At 31.7% G+C, this 22,002-nt stretch overlaps 1 protein-coding gene across 2 annotated transcripts in view; it reads right to left on the reverse strand.

The window, feature by feature from the left end:
* LOC139525507 (dopamine D2-like receptor) overlaps positions 1 to 22,002 on the reverse strand; it is a 205,740-nt gene that overhangs the window by 58,919 nt on the left and 124,819 nt on the right. For both annotated transcript variants that reach the window (XM_071320897.1, XM_071320896.1), the window contains exon 4: positions 9,724 to 9,869. The gene's annotated coding sequence lies outside the window, so the exon portion shown is untranslated. The remainder of the gene's footprint in view (positions 1 to 9,723; positions 9,870 to 22,002) is intronic.

A 22,002-nucleotide genomic window follows, 5' to 3' on the forward strand; every position in this document is an offset into this window, starting at 1 on the left:
TAAAAAAATATTCGATGCTTCTTATCAACTATTAGTGTTTTTATTTTGTATGCATATATTGTCACGGTGCCCATCAAAAGCTCTTAATTGGAACCATACATATTCTCATTCTTACTCTTACTATTTAATGTCATAGTATGGACCTTACCATAGAATAACTTAAATAGAACCTGTTAAAAAACTTATCGGTAGATCATAAATTCAAATGAATCCTTCCAATATTGTTTAACTCTGATTTAATTACTCCTATCAATTTCAATCATGCTTTGGTTAATGTAGGTGTCATATTGGTATCAATACGGATATAAAGAGGCGGAATACTGTGGATTAATTATTATTCGATGGATACCAATTTTCGTGGATTTCGTTGGTAGATGGAACCACGAATTCAAATGTTTTACGAATATCAAATTTTCTATAAGGTTGTATGCAGACTTTGGCAAAACTACGAAATCATATATCCACGGAAAGGCTAGTGTTCCACTATCCACGAAAATTGGTACCCACGAAAATAAAAGCATGACAAAAAATTAACAAACAAAATAAACAAGCCTACAATACCACTAGAAGACTAGATCAACACAAATTCCAAGAACACCGGTTTTATCTCATGTGCTTCAAAAGGATAACAGATCTTGATCCACAACTATACAAATGACACTCGACTACTTCTCTTCAGATACCAAAAACGAAGAAGGTAAGACACTCAAGGTCACCACTCTAAAAAAAATAGTAAAGGTCAAAGTCAGACCAACCATCGAGATAATATCTCTTTAAGTAACGTATCATTATCACACTGAAGTAAAAATCACAGATAAATTTCTATTAACCTGTATGTTATTTAGAACTAACAAAACGATTGTGCACCAGTAAATTTAAAATATACTTTAAGTTTCGAAAAGATCCGTTTATTTACCTGACTTGGTATAGGCAAGACAAGTGTATAAATACAATAAAACAAGAGCAACATAATATATATAGTATACAAAATAATGAATTGGTCAACAAATATAACAAATAAAAAATAACGCCACCTTTTTATCACTACGGGTGAAAAAGAGGTTTTCAGTATTTGTAAAATAAGTTCAGGATAGTACTAGTGACGAATAAAAATTTCAAGATAGATTATTACCAATTGTGCTCTTTTTCCGATTATGTATTTTGACTGAGTTTTTATTCGCGCGGTGGTAATGCATTCGTATTCGAGACACTTATCATGTCGACTCTTCGCTTTTTTCAGTTGATGCTATTCCCTCAGTTTTTTAAATATTTTCCTTGATTTTAATCCTCATAGTATATTTTTTTTTATTAGATTTGAACATCTGTATACCACTGTTACTTCTTATAGTGATAACTGCTGAATGACCACCCGGGCCTGTAAACTAGTGTTACTTCTTGTACTGATAACTGCTGAATGACCATCCGGGCCTGTAAACTACTGTTACTTCTTATACTGATAGCTGCTGAATGACCACCCAGACCTGTAAACTACTGTTTCTTCTTATACTGATAACTATTGAATGACCACCCAGATGTTATACTCAAACAAGCAATACAATGTCTTTGGACTCGTGAGGTATTATATAAAAGAGGGACCAAAGATACCAAACGAAGGGACAGTCAAACTAATAAATCTAAAATAATCTGACAACGCCTTGCTAACAATGAAAGAAGATAAACAGACAAACTATAGAACATATGACACAACATAGAAAACTAAAGAATAAGCAACACGAACCCCTCCAAAAGCTAGGGTGATCTCAGGTGCTGTAAACTTAACATTTATATGTTTCAGCAACATTACATCTAGGTAAAACAATAAAGATATATTACTCCTTATGATATCATCAATCAACATAATTGTTTTTGTCTAACGATAAAAACAATTGTCATTAGTGTGTTCAAAAGGTTATACATAAGACTAACTGCACATTTCCTATTATATTCTATTGCAATATTTATCATTTCAAAAATCTTGCTTTCGTTGTTGATCTGTGATTTAATCATATTCCAATTATCCTTCACCTTTGACCTGTACTTCCCTATAATTTCTCACACACGCCAATCATCTATTCTCATTTCTAACATTAAGATATCTTTACAATCATGTTATAGAATCAGTTCACAGCAATCGTTCAAACATTAAACGTGTTAACCACTTAACGCGTAGCTAAACTGATGGTATTTGATGGTTCTCACATCTGCAATCTATATCAGAATAAAACTATTAAGTATCCTGCCGCTATACAATAGGCAGAGCTAATCTGCTATATAGTATACTACAATGCAATAAGGAAATCTCAAGCTTTCTTTTAAGTCTTGATTTTAGTTTCAAATTCTAGTTTTAAAACTTTAAATATAGATATAAGTGTGTATTAATAAACTCATCATAGATACTAGGATAACAATTTTCTGTTGGGAGTATATATTTTGGTTATTTTTTTTTTTTTTCACAGAATTTCAATCAGCTAATAAACCTTGTAGATATTCATATATTGAAGAATCTATATATCTTTATGAAATATTTGAGAATAAAATTATCAATTATACATATATTGTACAGGCAATGTCTTAATTCATGCATTTCACAAAATGCTTGACTTATTTTTGAAATTTATCTAAATAAATGCGAGATTTCGGAATTATATAAATTGACTTATTCTTTCAGGCAATTGACAACATGCCTCCTAAAATTTGAAAAGATTTAACAAAATGTCTGAAACGATTACAGAGAATTAAATATTATAAAGTGAGCCACGCGACAGTAAAACAAAACAGAACATTTTATTCTCTGATAATTACTAATTTTAACATTATGCATTTTAAGAGTTTTGTGAAATAAAAATAGTTTTTATTGAAAAGTGTGTTATTCCTAAAAATATTGACAAATATTTGTTATTTCAAGTTATATTTAGACGGCATAATCTGTTTCACATTTGTTCTGATGTTAATGCAAAGTTAACGTTAGCTGTCAAATCTGGTCCTTACACTTTGCAGACACATTTGATTAAACCCTGACCATTGCACATTTAGCTCTGCTATAACTTTATCTGATACAACAGAAAACGTTCCAAAAAAATGGTCTTCGCAAAAGTACCTACATGGATTTTTTCTATTTGATGTATTCCCAACAGATTTAGATTTACATAAGCAAATTAAGGTTTAATAACATCTTATTGCTTGTAATGGCGTGTAATGGGCAATAACAGATCTCTCTAATCTCTCTGGGCAAGAAAGATGAAACTTTTATATCTTTCCAATGCAGCAAAACAAGACTTCGCATTGTGATTTGTTAATGCCTGTGATTTTTTTCCCCAATATTTTCGGTCCCAATTGGTGACTTTGGTATAAAAATATGGACATTAACCAGCTGCCAGTAAAACTGGAGAGGGGAATCTGTTTAGCTGTTTTGGATGTATCATTTCATATCCTTAATAGGGTTACCAAAGTTGACGCCTCATGTATGTAGAACGCCATGATCTCTCTGCGTTAAGACCTATTTCCTGGGTCCATGGTTTATGTCAAACATAGTTTCTTTTAAATAGATCCTCATGTTGATGATAGTCGAAACTCCTGTCATTTATACCGATCAGCTGGTAAAACAAACAACAATCGATCAATCAAAATGTCCATATTATTGTGCGTTATATAAAACATTTCTGTTTTTAAAACTAGATTTCCAGATTTCTTTGACATTCTTTCTCTGTTCTATTTCTAAAATAAATTTTCCTACGCCATCACGAAAATATAATAATATAATGAGCCATTCAAAAAACAATATAAGTACGTACTTGTATAACTGCAACTAATGATAGTAGACTCTTGTGGAGAGGTGTCTCATTGACATTATACCACATCTTCTTTTTTATATGAAACACTTTTCTACTGGTATATGCAGTAAACACTTAATTATTCTGACACAATGTTTTTTTTATTTCTTTGCAAGGCATAATGGTGGAATTTTTTGGTCATGCAGTTAAATGATATAATTTTCTACAAAATACCAGATACTAAACAGGCACTTTACTGACTTTTGTTTTAAACCATCAGTCGAGTTACAAATTGCCTTAGATTAGAAAATGCCTATAAAAGATGTAGTGATATTTAATCTTGTATATTGATGCTAAAGGTAGTTTTGATACAATAACACGGAACTATTATACCGTGGTCATACAAGTGGGTGGTTTGGTTAGCTATAAAATCATGTTTAATCTACCATTTATACATTTATATAGGAAAATGTTTTACTAATAGATGTAACACCATATATGGGTATTACATCTATGGTTTTACCAAGTCAGGAATATCGCAGATGTTAACCAGTCGTTGGTTGATATTGACTATTAAAATAAATTAAAAAAAATCAGTATTTGAAATTAAAAAGAAATCAGCTCATGATTACTCATTAAATTTTGAAAGCAAAGCAAATAAAAATTTGGATCATTGCAAGTGTTTCAAAATTGTAAGGAGTTCACATAAATTGTTGAATTTTTGCCCTTGTATATATTAGTAGACTGACGTTAACTAAGTTTTCATCAGGATACAGCCTGCAGCTGTGTCCAACCCTGATGAGAATGTAATAAAAACACTCTTAATCCCTAATGAGCGTCAACAAATTTATTCAATCCGCCATTTTAATTTTTTTGTCATTTGATAAACTAATTGCCTAAGGAAAGATTTTTTTCTAAGAAATATAGCAACACCTTAATTAGGAAGAACAGACATGTATACAATGGTAATTTTACACCGAAGACATAAAATGTTTCAAGTCACGTCCAAGTTATGTTTTGTCTGTGCAAATTACAATTGTATATCGCAACACAATTATATAGTTCTAAATACAATGCCTGAAGAACGTTTTTTAAGAGACAAAAATACAATTATGTATGCAGCATTCAACAAACCTTTTTTTTGTTTTTGACACAAAGCCTTATTTTTTATGTCTATCGGGCAAAAAGCTTCAACAAAAACTGTTAGAAAAGCATGTTTTGAATTATATCAGCCTTATATAACGGATTCTAAGAATGTAAATATCAGATACTGGTTCCGACAAGTTTATTTAGTTCTCATCTTTTCACGGAGGAAATCATGGTAGAAAAGGTCTGCTAATCGTAGGTAACTAATTTCCAAAACGGACGGTACAAAAAGAAACATTTCCCTAACAATTATATTCGTTTTGGGTATTCTCAAAACGCAGAACAAAAATTTGGGATTGGTCGACATCTTCAAGATTTGTTATCCAAGGAAACATTATCTGTATTTCTATTTGGTGTATTAACAAAAAATAAAGATCATAGCAGATTTGCTGAAACGAAAAAGAAATATGAAACAATGACATTTTTGATACAGACTTTATTTGTAATAATATCAAGTGAACATGATACTGGAGGTGAAGAAGTTGGTATCAAAGCATAAAACATTTAAAATCTTTTGATTGTTAATCTGTCTTCACAATATGTTTTTGTTGAGAATATAAACAAAGTATCTATACTATTAAACGAGAAGACCTCATTTTGTGTGTCGCTTCTCTTCCGTCCACGATAAATTAATCATCATGCCTCTGTGTTCTATAGGTAACATGCATAGTCGCATTTGTCATCCATTTTTATGATTATTCAGATTGAGTTATTTTTGGAGAAAAACGACAAAAAAGGAGTCCGTATATTGATTCCGTCATTAGACTGAATTTTAGTCATAGATAAGACTTCCGGTTTGAAACATGCACAAGTACAACCAATCGAATGATAGATAACAAAAATGAAAAATAAATAAGCCAATAAGAGCGTTCTCCATATCATGGTGTTTAGATCGCAAGAACCACAACTATTATACCTAATTAAAGAGGACAATTATTTTTTGCGTTTATCTACATGTTAACTACGATTATACTACTTTATAATATAGAGACTATCTGTATTATGTCTACTGTTTTCTTTGAAATGTTTACTTATTTAAGGGGTCATACCAGTTACAAGTACAACCAATTGCAAGATAGATAACAAAAATGAAAAATAAATAAGCCAATCAGAGTGTTCTCCATATCATGGTGTTTAGATCGCAAGAACCACATTTAATATACCTCCTTAGAGATGACAATTATTTTTCACGTTTATCTACATGTAAACTACGATTATACTACTTTTATATATAGAGACTCTCTGTATTCTGTCTACTGTATTCTTTGAAATGTTGACTACTTAAGGGGTCATACCAGTTGCATTAAAATAAGTAAAACATGTTGAAACAAGAATGTGCCCATAGTACACGGATGCCACATCGGCACTATATTTACTAAGTTTCGAGTTGATTGGACTTCAACTTCATCAAAAATTACCTCAACCAAAAACTTTAACCTGAAGCAGGACAGACGGACGGACGAACGAACGAACGAACGCACGGATGCACAGACTAGAAAACATAATGCCCATAAATGGGGCATACAAACTTATTGTTGAAAGTGAAAGTAGTGATTTGGCAAAAAATGAATGTAGGGTAGAGATTAGAGGGAGGCAGGACCTTTTTCGGACGTCGGGATCGGGTGTTTTAAGTTCGGGATTTGGAGATTGCAATTGATCCTTACGGGATCCGGGAATATATTTTTCAATTTTCAGGATTTCGGGATATGAATTTCTTTAAATTCTGCATCTCGGGATTTCGTGTTTTTTAATATCCCACCATTGGCATGTTAATAAGGTTCTCAAAAGAAAAAGCGCTGATTGATTGTCCTAGAAGCATATTTTATTAGACTAATAAGGGTTATATATAAGCAGTTACATTTATTTCATGTTTGAAGCGGTTCAAATTTTTGATTTTAATTTGACTTTTACCAAAAGATGCGTGCATTGTAGCAAAGGAGAAGAATAACTGTTGTCTGAGGCCAGAAACACGAAAATAATTGAATTTAATAGAAAAGAAACAAATATCGGACTTTGGAAAAAGGGAGAGGGCTTTTGATACCATTTATGAAATTCTCCATACATAATATCTTTTTCAAAAAATCATCCTACAACAGTTCACAAGCTGTATATATGCCCGCGATTTCGCGGGTGTGTTCTAGTAACAATAATATCTCTAAGGTAAATTTAAAATGGGAAAGTTCAATTAAATTACACAATAAAACGTTTAAATTTTTGTAAAGAACTGTCAAATCTCTGACTTGATTCACACATTAAATACAAAGCAAGTAGAACTATTTTTACAAGTACTAAACTTTGTGATATGTGTTTGGTTGCATGAATGAAGTTGCAGTACAAAACTATGTGATATGTGTTTGGTCGCATGAATGAAGTTGCTTGCAATTCTTGAATAATTGGCGCGGATAGACATGAAAGAGTGACATTGCGTCGGTGTTTTGTGATGTCTTTGTCTTATATATTTTTAGACACACGTCCTGTCCATGATCAAACAAAGTATTAGACAGTAGGATGAAAAGGAAAATGTACAAATCGCCGATGATTGAAACCAATTGACACTTTAAAACCAACAAAATAAACAACCCGTATTCCAAACAACTGCTAACAAACTCAAGTGCCCATTACAAATCATACGTTTGCATTGTAACATCTGATAACAAGTCTCAACGGATAATCAGTATGAAAACTACAGACACTGAAAATTAATATTGCAAAAAGGTGAAAATATAAGAAAATTGCATGCACTCGTGGACGACACTCGGTTTGATTCATATCCAATATTTTGTGCGAGTTCACTGGTGGCAAAATAGATACCTTTCTTTATCTTTATATATACACCAGCGAACAAAATCTTCATATCCTTGAACCTTTACCTATATCTAAACTATGTGTATACACTAGCGGGTAAAGAGCTGTATTCATTGCCAAAACACTAGGAGTCTGGACTGCTGGTTTAAAACAGGTTTTTTTTGTTCGGGACGCAATTATGCTAAAAAATTTATTGACCAGTCAAATTTGTTTCATATTTACGGTTGTCGTAACCTGTAAGTTTCTTCAAACGTTATCAATTTTCCAGAACCAGAGATTTGATAATTGATCACTGTATACTCCTTGATAGTGTTTTTTTCGAGTTCTAGCAGAAATTAGGGGGAAATTACGAAAGATATTTAGCGTATTTTCAAAACTCATAGGTCTTTATAGTAAACTCCTCGTCAGACGCACGTTTCGTCTACAAAAGACTCATCAGTGAAGCTTGAAATCTGATGTTGTCATTTGCAAACAAATGAAAGACAATGAAACTAGCTTACAAATAAGATAAGGAGATGTACTTTAGAACTTTTTTGTGTTTGCTCTTAGTTGACAAATTTATGGCAAATATAATTAATACAATGTAGTTTTGATATTTCTTTTATATCAAACATCTTGCATTGATTTTGGATTGAAATTCATTCGCTAATTACAACATATAAATATGATCACATTTTTGACAAATGTTTCATCAAAGAAATATTAAACTAAATCATTTTATGACGTTGCTCTAAGACATTCCCGTTGGTCGATATTGTGGTTATAAGCAATTTGTCAACAGAGTTTTTATCTTTTGAGATATGTGGTTGTCTTTGTTCAATTAACTCACTTCCTGTTCCGACTTGTGGGAATTTATAATAAATGGGGAATACCAACAATTTATTCTATTTAAGATTTCCTAAATCTATTTGTCTATATTGAATTCTTATTTTTATCTTATTTTTTGCATTCATTATTTGAAGTTCCGTTTTCTGTTCATCAAATTGAATAGTTATCTCATGTATCTTTCAATGATTAGCACCTCGTTCGTTCTCTTGTTCGAATTCTTTTTATATTTGAAGGTATGTTTTTATTCTTACGACTCAATCATACATGTATAGGTTTGGATTTATTGTAAGAAGATTTCGATATTGGATCACAGTGGATTGCAAAAGTATTACCGACATTCCAGTGTAAAAGCGCACCCAACATTAAAAAAAATACAGGTATCTTGTCAACAAAAATAACCAAGCATTAAATGAAAGTACCAACCTCATGATCAACTCGGATTCATAAAAGGTTTTTGGCTTTACTTTTGGTATTTCTTGATTTGTGTTATCGGCTCTTCAACATCTATATAAGGTGTTGTCTTTTCAGATATTTCGATCCCAAACATCACAGAATAGGCATTAATTGTCGAAATGCTCATCTGGTGCAGTAAAATGGTTACATCATTATTATTTCAACCACTGGGTCTGAACTTCAGCTGGTCAAAGGTATCACAAGCACAGAAGCAATTGCTTTGATACTGGTATAAGAATGCGATTTTGTGTAATTGAAATTTGCTGTTATAAGATTTTTACTTTGGTTTCCTCATTCAAATCTCTGATTCCTTGACAGGTTTTTGCGTAACTTTTCGCTCACTTTGATTTAATCAGATCTTCGATGTTTATACAAGATTTTAGATTTTAAAATATTTTTGCTCAGTGCATTACCGATGTTGGTTTGTCGATTTTTGTATAGCTTGTCCAAGCCTTAGACAAGATATTTGTGTTAACGTTGGCAATTAATTTTGCTAAAACATTTTTTTACCAATTACCTCCATTTTTGAAGAGGCAGAGAAGTGATAGAGAGTTTACTACTATAAAAGGAGATCGACATACGCTGTGTTTTATCTAACAGGGCATTATGTTGTTTAAAGAAAATGCATATGAAACAAAATAAAAAGTGGACACATGTAATAGGAAACCTACTTACCACCAACTTTATACATTACAAATACACAACAAAAGTACGGACTTACCTCACTCTTTCAATTATTACATGTCTGAATTATTTGCATGGTCTTCAAGACTGCTGATAAGAAGTTCTTACAAACAATTCATGTCCGATGTCATTTGATTGACAGAAAGAAAGCAGCAGGATAAAACCATATATAATACAAAGTCCCTGAAAAATCAATACATGTCCGTTACCGACTTTGCATCTGTCTTTTACATATCTATTGAATTACATGGATCTTTATTGCTTGAACGTTTTAGATGATTATTCAGAAATAACATTTGAAATATCAATGACACAATTAAAGATCTTTGAGACGCTTGTTTTGACTATGTTTCATCAAATAAAAAAAATCACTGATTGAAATCTTGTTTTGTAATGCAGCGAAAGAATCATAAATATAGATTTGGATAATGCAGGATAAAAACCATATTGCTCTGTAGTAATTGAAGAAAATTATTTTACCTTTAATGGTTATATAACATGGAGGCTTCATACATCTACATGTGTACACTTATTTAATTTCAATGGTAATATAACATATATTCAACAAATTTATAAAGGTTATTATCCATCTATCATGCGCTAGATAAGTAATTGTATGTAGCCTAATTCAATAATTGTTTGCAATAGTTTTTATACATTCCTTAATAGCCCAGCACATGAAATGTAAATTGCTAATACGTGATATTACTAGTATTACCGCGGAGACATTAATAGTTATCATATTTGTATTTTATTAATTTATATGAAACCTTTGCAATACTATATCACATAGATTTAACTGTATTTCTTTAATGCTATTTTCTGATTAAATATTGGCTATGATATAATAAAGGGTACAGTTCCTTTAATTACATATATGTTTGCCAATGAATTCAAACAATTGGTAATAAACACCTGCTTCCCTAATGCTTTTATATAATAACGGTATAACATGCATCAAGCACCTGTTTGTAGTCATTATAATAGAGTATTGATTTCTGACATACTACCTATTGTCTACAAGCTTAAACATATGATTCCATTTATGGAACTAATATTCGTTAGAATATTAAACAAAATATAATTCATGTTTATGCTTTAGATTTGCAGACCACGTTGAACTGTTACAGTAGCTTACAGTAGTATTAAAATGTTAAGCTTATAATTTTTTGTACTAAAAAACGTTATCAAAGATACCAGGATTATAATTAAGTACGCCATACGCGCGTTTCGTCTACATAAGACTCATCAGTAAACTTTTAGTAAGATTTATAGTTTTAAATCATGTTTGTTATTTCTAATAAGATTATTTTTTCTCTTGCCAAAGGTCATGGATTTTCTCAGCTAAAAAGGGTATTTATGCTTAAGGAGAATATTGATAAAATGAGTAGGAAACTTATGTTATTCCAGAAAAAAAAGCATTTATCCAAGTTCTTTACATGCGTAAACATTGTCATACATAACATCATTAACACTTAAGGAGAATCATTTTATTTTCTATTTAGTCAATTAAGCTATGAATCATTCGTGGAAGTAAAACACGTAATTGTGATCGTAAAAATGTATCAATGAAACATTTAACTGCAGAAGGCAAATGTTTACGATTTAATATCCTTAAATTATAGTGATAATTCAAAATAAATAATGTCAGATTCTTTATTTTTAATATCATCTAAATTAATCTTTGTTCGATTTATTTAATTTTCACTTCCCCACTTACTCTGGTGGATAGTTGTTTCGTTGACAATCATATATCTCTTTATTTTTATATATTTAAAACAACAAAAACTGGTGAAAATTGCCATCATGCTATATAAAAAGAAAAGATCTGGTATGCTTGTCAATACCCATAGACCAAACGATAAAGATTTGAATGCATATTGCCCTAACAATAAGCAATAACCATATCTGAAAAATAGACGAATTAAAAAAAATCCTTTTGGACATAGAAAACAATCTCAAAAGATAAAAACGACGGTCTGGTTAAATGAATGAAAAATAAATATGGAAAACAGACTTTGGACTTCGGAATTCATTTTTTCGCGAGTACTTTTCAACCCTTTCCTAACCAGACACCGAGGTAGTTAAGGTAGATGGGGTGTTATATAATTTTAATCCATAGAATTTTTTAATAATTTGCCAAAATGTAGTTTATATCATTCTTTTTAAACAGATATTATAAAAATAATGGGTAACGGGGCTTATTTTCACGCTACACGGTGTTCAAAATTGACAGATTTTGTATAGATTATGCATGAAAAACCCAATGTTCTGCAATAAAGCGTAAACTACACCATAGAATTTTGAGATAGAATATGAGGAGATAGCTTTAATAGTATGCTTTCAGTTAAGAAAAAGAAAAAAATGGGTCACCGGACACATTTTCTTGCTGCAATATAAAATAGGTAAATTCCTAACACATTCTATTGTAAAAGTATCTTTATCTGAATTATCTGCCCTTGCATTTGAGATGCCTCCCCTTATGTTGTAAAGTTGGAAAAAATTTAATCAAACAAAAGTTTTCTGTTTTTTGTAACATACAACCATAAAAATGATAAAACATGTCATTTTCTATATTGAAGTGAAAGTTCTTACACATGAATTACCTACTACTATAAAAATTTGCACTTGTATAACACGATTGGAAAGGGCTTTATTCATCAGATAGATTTAAGTGTATTACATTAATTTAGTGAAAATAGCAATTTTAACTTTTCTGTTAGATACTAGTAAACAATGTTCTAAAAACTAGAACTTCAATCAGTACAACTTCAAAGGGGGGCGAAAGATACCAGAGGGACAGTCAAACTTATAGATCGAAAATAAACTGACAACGCCATGGCTAAAAAAAATAAAGACAATCAGACAAATAATAGCACACAAGACACATCATCGAAAACTAATGACTACGGAACACGAGCCCCACCAGGTGATCTCAGGTGCTTCGGAAGGGCAGCAGATCTTTTCACATGAGCCACTTATCGTGTTGATCATGTTATTTCAAACCCGGTAAATAGTCTAACTCGGTAGGACACATTCGTGGAAAGGGAGAGGGACTTTAGTTACGACATAAGGAACATATCCGATTTCATCTGTGAAATAGTTATTCCATAACGGTCCACCAAATCATGGTGGCGTCCGTAGAATTTACGAAGGGATGATTTCAGCTTCACCATTTGGAATAATTGATTTAATGGCTTCCTTGTGTCTAGTTGGAAGGAATGGATGCGTTAAACATACTAGTAGTTTTGAATTATTTAGTGAGAGAACATCATCTGTATAGCGGAAAGTAAATGTAAAGGATATTGCTAACTTGTTATCTTTCTACCTAAGAGGTTCTCGTATACAGACAGCCTCATAATAATAAAGGAACAAGTTGGCAAGAAGAGGGGGACAATTGGTTCCCATTGGAATGCCAACAGTCTGTTTAACAAACATGTCCTCCAGGCATAACAAATATGTTGTCAATCAAGAAAACAAGCATCTTGATAATGTCAGTTTCACAAAATTTCAACGGATTAAGCCAAACGAAGGCAGAGAAGAAAACACGTGTAATGTCAGTGCTAAATTTATAGGTACATGTATCTGCAGGATGTGGGACCATGAGTAATACAGTCATGTGTATTTATGTATTTGACTATGAACAATAAAATAAATGATAGAACCGATAAAAACAATTATTTAGAGCCGATTTCATTGAGTGTGTAGGCAACGGTAATATATTTGGTTAGCTTGCTTGCTAGCTGAACCATGAAGTCATTATCAGGTTCGGTAAACTATCCTCCTTTAAAGAGTAGACTAGTCCGACAGATAACCAATCTATCAGTCTGTAGGACTAGACTACTTCAAAAAGAGGGCATTATACCTAACTTATAATGTCTTTACGGTTCAGTTAAGCAAGCAAGCTAACCAAAGATATCACTTTTATCTACACACACTCAATGCAGTTGGATGTAAAGTTCTTTCTAGAATGATAAATTGATAATAGAGTGGGTACATAAAGAAACCAGCAGTTTATTTGTATCGAATCTAAATTACAAGCTTCGCAAGCAACATCACTGTCATAGTTAGAACGAGACATTCCACTAGTAAATGATCCTTACTTATCATTTCAGTTACGCATAGGTTACATTCAAACATAGTCATAGCGAACGAGTTGGGAACTATACGCATCGTAAAAGAGAGCCAAATGTTATGTTACAAAATTCTAAATGTGCTCGACCAATTAACATTATCTGCGTGAGGCATTTACATATCTCAATTATCAGTTTTTGTGTGAGGTATTTACGTATAACAGTAACCTGTATCTTCACCCAAAACCGATCTTATCATTGCAAACAGTTTGTGCTTCCGTGCTAAAGTATATATGTTAACGATTTCGCCTTCCACTGCAATGTGTGGCGCTAAATTGCTATTTTCATTTAGTTTCATCAACATTACGATTTTGACTCTATAAGAGAAACATATACGAGAGCGACATTATAATTTGGCATTCCTCTTTGTGCAGACATGGAGTAATTAAGTAAATGTACATAGAATTCTTTGCAAGTATGATTACATATAGACCAATTGTTATTCTATTGTATTACCCCGGGACTAGAGATCAAGGTTTTATGTTTTCCTGCATCATGTTTTTGTTTGCATCTGGGAATTTACCTCACGCATTGCACCTCAGTAATCCATATACTGTTTAGGAAGCCATAAAAGGCTCTGGATAAACAAAATATATGCAAATAAAAAAATAAAGAAAACCACAGGCCTTATTAAATGAAATAAATGAAAGTGAAGCAACTTATATCAGACAGCAACCCCGACAATAATTTGACAAAAGTGTGTCAAACCATACTATCTGCCAGTCAAATAGACTTGTTGCAGCAGTTTGAAATTGAAAAAGTACATAACAACATGATATTTATATTTTCTATACATTACCATCTGTCTGGACAGAAATCCAAGGCATAATGCATTTTCCCAACAGGACTTTTACAGTTATGTATAAAGGTCGGTGTACATCGATACGTTTGATGCACAGTTCCCATGTCTCATTCGTATAGAAGAGTAAAATGTAGGTCAACATGCTATTCCATTAAAATCCCAATCATGACATATCATTCTTTCAGTTTCTATATACGTGGTACAGTGTCAATGTCTGCAGAAGTCAATCAATGGCCACAGCCACACTGTTTTGAATTTCATTCTCTAACGTGTTGATGCATTTTAATATAATCATTTAGGGGAAAACCTAAGCCTCGAAAACCGAAGGCATAGAAACATACAGTAGGTTTTGTTATTTGAATAGACGGCATTTTCTATGTCAACCATATGATAAATGTATTCCAATGAAATGATAGGACCAGTATAGTTGAACCAGATGTGTTGTATAATTCAGAGACAGACACCCAATGACCAATATAAATAAAGAGACAATAAGTATTGACCAACGTCTATACAACAAGTGAACAAACCAAACGAGATTTTTTTTTTGTACAAAGGAGACAACTTAATGACTTGTACTAGAAATATTCGATTTTTTTCTCTCAAATACTAAGACTGAAAGTCGTCAACCATCAGTTCTCTAACATCTTTTTTATATATGGTATAAATAAGAAATATTTTAGATGCCATTTTCAGATACGTTGACACATATAAGTCTAACATATCAAAATGGGCATTAACCATATTTATTTTATAATTTTGGGAAAAGACTTAGACTTATGTCTTCTCCAAATTATTTTTTATGCAAATAAATATGTTTACTCTAAATAAATTGTACTTTTAAATTTTGAAAGTATATATTTCGTTTGAGATGGACTTTAAAATTCATGCAGGTAATCTTTATCATACTGAACAACACATGCATCTGTGCAGTACATAAATTCTTTAACATTTAGCTAATATTTACTTCCGTATTTTTTCCTGTTTAATCTGCACTTAATCCGCACATAAAGTTATCTCCAGAGATTACTTTATACAATTATATGTAATATAAATACAACGTCGGAGATAATTTTATTGAGAGTCCAAATGCTATTTATCATATGGATAGAAAATATAAACAATTTTGATGGCACTAAATCACTATGACATTTTATATTAATATCAACTTAACTTATATTAGCAATTGGGAAAACCCCGTGAGAACGAATTTCAAAGCGATATCTTCATTAGTGTACTGGTACCATTCTTGTATAAAACTCCAGTTTTTGGTACATGTCAAAACATTGAAGGAAACAAAATAGTCCATTTTTTTTCTGAACTTTTTTCTGGACTCAATTGTTTCTGTTTGATTATAGGTTTATGCTGAATAGTCCATTTGCCAATTACCGATTTGATATTATTATTACACACTTTTTAAACAAATCACTTCCCTTTGTCAATCGTAGACTGGTTCCATACCGGACAAAATTGGCTTATGCCAATGCAAAGCATGATGAATTGAAAGTGATGTATCGGCGGTTTAACTAATTTTTCATGAAAAATAATTTCAGATGTAAAAAGTATTTAGCTTAACAACAAATTAATGTAATTAAAAGATTTGAAAACCTTATAGATTACTCACATTACGCACAGGTAAATTTTCTCTTTCTGCTAGCTCTCCGTTGTAAATAAAAATTAATGTCCCGGCCTCATAAAGGGAGAAAACAGAAATAAAGGTCTCTAATAATAGGGTCAATTACGGGAATTGGCAAATAGCATACGGAAACATATATATAGTTTTAAAAAAAATGCATCTTTTTGGGGATATCAATCCAGGAAAGTGGAAGGATATCATGTTTACTGAAAGAGGGGCGGCCTAGTAAAAACATCAAACAGAATTGATACCATGAAAAATAAATGGTGACGTTATCCAATCAAAATGAACGTTACAAAAGATGATTCATTAGAATGGGGTATGGTTTGAGTGAAATCTTCGTTAGTATATTGTTTGAGTGATAGCTTTATTAGTGTATGATTTGAGTGAAATCTTTGTTAGTGTATGGTTTAAGTGAAATCTTCGTTAGTGTATGATTTAAGCGATATCTTCATTAGGGTATGGTTTGAATGAATTCTTCGTTAGTGTATGAGTGACATGTACTTTTAAAAGTGTATAGTTTTAGTGATATTCGTTAGTGTATGGTTTGAGCAAAAGAAAGGACACGTAAACGCGAGTCACAATCGTTTAAATTAAAATTCTAACATTCTGGTATGCTTTACGTTGTGGTATATGATACTCTGCAAGAGTTTGCAATCGTCATGACATTTATCGTTTTTTTCCATTGCATTGTCAGTTTGTTTTCGACTTATGACTTTGAATACCCCTTTGGAACATTTTGCATCTCTTTTATAAGGTGACGCGTAAACTGGTCTATCTCTGTCCGGATTATATGCATGTTTGTCTTGCGAGAGAGATTGGTACGGTACAGATAAAATACAAGGAACCAAGTTGAACACAATATCAAGTGAACAACCTTGTTATTGTATGTCTGTCCGTGCAGCTTGAAATTGTAAATACTATCTTATTATAAAAGATAGAAAATAATATATATCCAACAACAATAAATGATGCAATTATAAAGAATCTGATCGCAGTTGTAGTTCTTATATAAACCATCATATTTAATGACAGAATCATTTTCACAATGAAAAGCGCGTCTTGATTATTTTCTACTTTTCAAAGTAAGTTTATTTTGGCTAGACGAGTTTATTCCCACACTTTATGAGACCATTGGCCATTATGTTTACATGTATTCCTCATTACCCGATATAAAAGTCACTCATATTGAACATTTACAAGATAGATCGTAGGCTGATTATGAAAATTACACTTATTTATCTTTCGTTAGTCGCAAAAAATTATCTTAAAATGCATGCTTCCGTTCATCTTTAGATTTTTATATATATTTAAGTCCTGGTGATATATAGAGAATAATACATGGCAAAATCCGTATCATATGTCGTATCATCCCGAGACATCAATATCAGCCCAAGGGCCTTTAGGCCCGAGGGATGATATTGGTCGAGGGTGATACGGCATGTGATACGGATTTTGCCATGTATTATACACTTTATCATATATTTCAACAGAAGAGTATTATATTATATGAACTGTTTTCTGATCCATAGCACTGGGTTACCTTCAGTTCTACTTTTGTCTTGTTTCAAAGGCCTTAAAAGAACTGCTCAATTACTTATCCGAAGCACCTGGGTTACCTTACAATTTGCGTGCTGTTGTTTTAAAAATATTTTGTTTATTATTGTATTAATTTGTGTGTTTTGTATTTTTCATAGTTGCATTTAGTGTGCCAAAAAATATGAAAACTTGACGTTCGTGACGTCACATACAATATGAAAACTCGACGTTCGTGACGTCACATACCAAACAATGACGTCATTCAAAAAATTTACCTATTTTGAGGAAAATTTTTCTTAAGCAAAAAAAAACCAAAACTGACTATATAAAAAAAAAAAAAAAAAAAAAAAAAAGTAGGGGTGTGATAAAGGGTATGCGATAAAGGGTGCGCGTCAAAGTTGCGCGATATGGATTAAACAGCAGGCTATTTATCACATATGCAAAACTACTGTTTTTACTACTAAACATATGATAAAGACAGATAACCTTAGGACGGGTTTTTCATGACAACGAGTTTGTATATTAAGGATATTCGCTACTCCATTTCAAAATAACAGCTTTTAAAAAGACTTATAAATCGATAGTATGTAAAAAAGGGAACTGAAAAGGCAGAAAAATAAAGGGTCCATGTGACTGTTTTCGAGATATATGCCATTAAAAATTTGGCGGTAAATCATGATTCTCTCTAGATTTTTCCTAAATTTAACATTGGCACACTTTTCCTTTTTCAAAAATTTAAGGCTTTTATAAGATTTTCAAATATGGCTTTTTAAACTAAATGTAATAAAAAATTTGAAAGAAAAATTGGGGTTAGCGAGCAATTTTTTTAATGGGACTATGCCGCTTGACAAAACCAGAGGGTTTCGAATATCTGGCATTAATTCAAAAACAAGAGGAACGAACATTCTTCAAGACTCTACAAAATGCACTTGAATGGCGTCCAGGGTTTATAAATAATTACCTTTGTGCACGTGAGATTTGAAAGAGAAAAAGAAATAGGCATCAAAATAATTTTAGGAATGCATTTGATTGGTTCATATCAATTAACTTAATAATTGTTTTCTTTCATTGTTTGTATTAGATTAGACAGTATGTGAAGAGTTCGAACCATTGGTCAGTGTCCTCTACTTGACATACGAGTCAGTCAATTTCTAAGTGTTTAAAGACGTTTATTACATGTATTAGGATGTTTTTATATCACCGACTGCTTTTCAAAAAATAAGCAAGTATTTAATACTGTAAAGTAAGCAATAAAAGGCCACAAAATGACAAAATGCAAATCAATTCAAACGAGAAAACCAACGGCTTAGTTTATATTCAAAACAATAAACAAAAAAAACAAATATGTTATATGCAGCCTTAGACGAATACCACTGAATTGTAGGCTCCTGACTTGGAATTCGCTCATACAGAATGTTGATGGGGTAAAACATGTTATCTGGGGCCAGACCAACAACCCTAACATGATAAAATGGTGTAACAGTACAACATAAGTTTACTAAACATTTGCCTCATGTCCATCAACTCATCGTTAATTGTTCCAGTGCTCCTAATAGGTTAGGAAAGTGGTGTAACAGTACACCATAAGTTCAGTGAACATTGGCCTCATATTCATCAACTGGTTTTAACTTGTTTCAGTGCTTTTTCCTAGAGTCGTGACAATTTGACTTTAGAAGTCCGACAGTATGAATGAAACCAATTAGCTCTGCTTTGTTTGATTTACGACAGCAACAATTACTGAGATTTCTCCTGTGACGTTCTGCTTAATGACCTTGATTTACAGTCTTATTGTTTTTTCTCTTAACCGATCTACGAAGTATGAAGTCTGACAGTTTACTCGAGAGACTTAAAAGTAGGAAATTGTTTAGATTTTTAAATGACGAGAACAGACAAAACGTCTACATGATAAAATAAAATTGTCCGGCTGTTATATACATATTATAAATGGAGTTTACACTGCTGCAGTAAGTTTAAGAAAGTAATTCATTAGCAATCTGTCCTTACTTCTAATACCTTTCTTAATCTTTTTGCCAATTGTATCAAAAGCATTGCTGATAAAATAAATCAGTTGTTGACCCTATTTACTTTTATCCCATGTCATCACTTTCATTTCCCAATAGAGCCCGTAAAACTTGATGTTACATTTAGTAAACGTTTGCGAAACAGAAATCATCTGTTTAGAAAATTGTTTTATATATGAAAACAGTACGTTCGTTCAAGTCGATGATGCCTCTTCAGACATGCATACTGCAGACATACGAGGATATAGCTTAACGAGAATATAACTTGCCCATAATACAAAGGAAAGAAAAAATTACTACTTTTTGCATTTGCCTTTTAGTTGTTTTTGAGTTACCTACTCACCCAATTTCGTCCATATAACGGACTTATAAACAACTGTCATACAAGTGGCAGGTTAAAGAAGGTAGCTGTAAAACCAGGTTTACCCCCATCATTTTCCTTGGAAAATTCATGTACCAAATTAGGAAAATTATAAACATTTCGTTCCAAAAAAATTTAACGCTTGATTTTGTCAGTTTTTATGGCCTACCACTTTCTGAATTTACCTTTTTTATACACATAGTAAGTTTAATAGGATGCTAAAACCTTTAATATGTGGACGGATATTAAATCATTATTCCTAAAAGACGCATTATCTATACGAAACTGACAAGAACTACCATTCCAAAAGTTAAGGTTGGTAAAATAAGTGTGTACTTTTACATCACTGATGAACATATCTGTTATTTATTATTGTCGAAATGCCCCTGAGAAAAACTTGCGTGTAAAACGAAGAAAACATGAAATCAATCAGTTCCAAGTGAAACCATTTTCTTGTGAGCAAAGTGAATAAACGATTCTAATGACTTGTTGTAAGAATCTGCACTGTGATATATAGTTTGTGTGATCTATTGTATGAATTAAAACGATGGAAAACAGGTATACGCGTTCATGTGAAAAGAATGCACTGGCAGTTCTCAAATACTTTCTTTACTAAAACCGTAATTTTACAACATTTTCATCTTATATCATATGAATGAGTCAATATAATAAAAAGTAAATTTTATTTTTTAAAGAAATAAAATATTACGACGGGGCCGTGGTGAACGCACTCATCCTACCATCGGTGGGACCAATAGTTGGATTATCTTATAATTTACCAACGGCACTTTATCTTATTTCAATTTGTCAATTTTGTTGAATCATTATAACTGCAAATATTTTCTTTTCTATTAAGCAAGAGGAACCATTCTAAGAAATTCATCATCAAACTATGGCATACCGTGTACAGACGCCTCCAGAAAGTGGTGTAGAAATCCAGTTAATTTCAATTTAAATTCATATAATGAAGATGATTTTGAATTTATCCAATTCCAGCATTATAATTAAAAGCACGTACATATGTCGTTTTTATCAATTGTCCTGAATCTGAAAGCAAAATTGATTATAATTGACAGTAATACTAATTATGGTTTATACAAATGTAAAAATGAAATGTATCTTATAATGACCCATGTGCTACGTGTTTTGAATAGAAGATTGTAGACGAGGCTGTATATTTATTACGTTAGCAGACAAAATAAAGAAACAAAACTCTATTGTATACGTAATAAAGAAATTGATTTAAATTGATTTTATTATTTTGTTGTTATCTCATAAATTTCAAGATCGTCTGCTACATTTGAAATTGTAAATATATTATACTCGATTAAAAAGGGAAAGGTTAAAAGGGTAAAAAAACAGATATTAATACCTCAAGATTTCCTAGAAAATATACCATTAATACATACTTAAAATCGAACTAATATAAATCATTTCTAATATTTGCTGTTGTCATTAAATGATTATAACGAATCAACATATTATACAAAAATCTCTAATCAGATAAACAAACTCATAAACAACTGAAAAAAGAGAGATTTTTTAATTTTTTATTCAGAACCAGCATACATAAACCTGCATGTATAGCAAACAAGTGTATCAACCCCATATTTCTTTACAAATTAGTTGTAGTTTTGACGGGAATAAAGAAACATTTACAGTGTAGATATGTTTTTAAGATTTTTAATGGTTTGTACTGTCTATTATAGGTACAATACACTTGAGTAAAATCAAATTATTTCTATATGATCGAACAGAAGATTTTCTTCAAGATTAATTAAGTGAGACATCACTCAAACTAATACCATGTTACTAGGTTTAATT

The sequence above is a fragment of the Mytilus edulis genome, chromosome 5, assembly GCF_963676685.1.
Source record: "Mytilus edulis chromosome 5, xbMytEdul2.2, whole genome shotgun sequence".
NCBI classification, from domain to species: domain Eukaryota; kingdom Metazoa; phylum Mollusca; class Bivalvia; order Mytilida; family Mytilidae; genus Mytilus; species Mytilus edulis.